Source organism: Panthera pardus, unplaced genomic scaffold (assembly GCF_024362965.1).
Source record: "Panthera pardus isolate Hobbes unplaced genomic scaffold, ASM2436296v1 HiC_scaffold_266, whole genome shotgun sequence".
Classification (NCBI taxonomy): domain Eukaryota; kingdom Metazoa; phylum Chordata; class Mammalia; order Carnivora; family Felidae; genus Panthera; species Panthera pardus.
The window spans coordinates 30,786-32,693 of NW_026526839.1; positions in this window are offsets into that span (position 1 = coordinate 30,786).

Genomic DNA, 1,908 nt, shown 5'->3' on the forward strand with positions numbered 1-1,908 from the left:
GAGAAATCAAGAAATCGATCCCATTTACAATTGCACCAAAAATCGTAAGGTACCTAGGAATTAAACTTAACCAAGAAGGTAAAAGTTTTATACTCTGAAAACTATAGAACACTGAGGAAAGAAATAGAAGATGACACAAAGAAATGGAAAAACATCCCGTGCTCATGGATTGGAAGAACAAATATTGTTCAAATGTCTATACTATCCAAAGCAATCTATACCTTTAATGCAATCCCTATCAAAATACCACTAGCAATTTTCACAGAGCTAGTAACAAACAATCCTAAATTTTGTATGGAACCACAAAAGACCCCAAATAGCTAAAGCAACCTTGAAAAGGAAAAACAAAACTGGAAGCTTTGCAATTCCAGACTTCAAATTTTATTACAAATCTGTAGTTATCAAGACAGTATGGAAATGCCACAAAAATAGACACTTAGATCAATAGAATGGAACAGAAATACAATAGATTTTTGTGTACTGGCCTTGAATTTTTCAACCTTGCTCAATTCACTTATTGTTTCTAGTAAGATTTTTTTTCCCATAGATACCTTGGGGTTTTCAATAATGTCTTCTGCAAAATGAGATAATTTCAGTTATCCTTTCCTATATATGCCTTGATTTGTTTATTATTCTAAACTTACTGCACTGACTAGCGTCTCACTATGATGATGCATAGTACTGATGCGTACAGACTGGTGAGTACAGGCATCCTTGCCTTGATTGCAATCTTAGATTGAAACCATTCATTCCCTTTCCTTTAAGGGTGATATTAGCCATAAGTTGTCCGTAAAAGTCCCTTATACGGCTAAGGCAATTTCCTTATATTCCTGATTTTCAAGAGTTCTTTTAATAATAAAGTGTTGCATACCATTATGACTTTTCTGGATCTATTCGGATTATTGTATGTTTTATCTTCTGTCGTATGTTCATACCGCGAATTACATTGGTTGGTTTTCAAATTACCCTTGAACTAGCTTTAAATTCCTGAAATAATCCCCACTTTGTCATGGTGTTCTATCAATTTTGTAGATTGCTGAAATCAACACGGTGATAGTTTGGTGATGATTTTTGCATCTATGTTGAAGGATATTGATTTTTAGTTTGAAACACTTGCAAAGTGCTTGTCTTGTTTTGATATTAGGATAATGCTAGTCTCATAAAATGAGTTTGAACGTTTTCCTTTCACTCTTTAGAAGGGTTTAGGTAGAATTGGTATTGTTTCTTCCTTATGTGATTGGTAGACTATACCTGTGAAGCCAACTGGGTCGGGATTTTTCCTTCAGGTTTTTAATTATAAAGTAATTTTTTTTTCTTTAAAAAAAATTTTTTTAACGTTTATTTATTTTTGAGACAGAGAGAGACAGAGCATGAACAGGGGAGGGGCAGAGGGAGAGGGAGACACAGAATCCGAAACAGGCTCCAGGCTCTGAGCCGTCAGCCCAGAGCCCGACGCGGGGCTCGAACTCACAGACCGCGAGATCATGACCTGAGCCGAAGTCGGCCGCCCAACCGACCAAGCCACCCAGGCGCCCCTAAAGTAAATTTTAAAATAAATATTAGACAATATCTTGTGTCTTTTTGAGAGAGTTTTGCTAGATGTTATCTTTAAGATTTTGTAACTTTCATCGAACTTCTCAAATTTATGGGCATGAATTTGTTAATAATCTTTCATTGGCTTCTTAATAATTTTTCTCAATAACTATTTCAGAGGAGAGAGGGAAGATGGTGGCGTAGGAGGACGCTGGGCTCACCGCGCGTCCTGCTGATCACTTAGATTCCACCTACACCTGCCTAACTAACCCAGAAAAACGCCAGAGGATTAGCAGAAAGGAGTCTCCGGAGCCAAGCTCAGACGAGAGGCCCACGGAAGAGGGTAGGAAGGGCGGCGAGGCGGTGCGCGCTCCA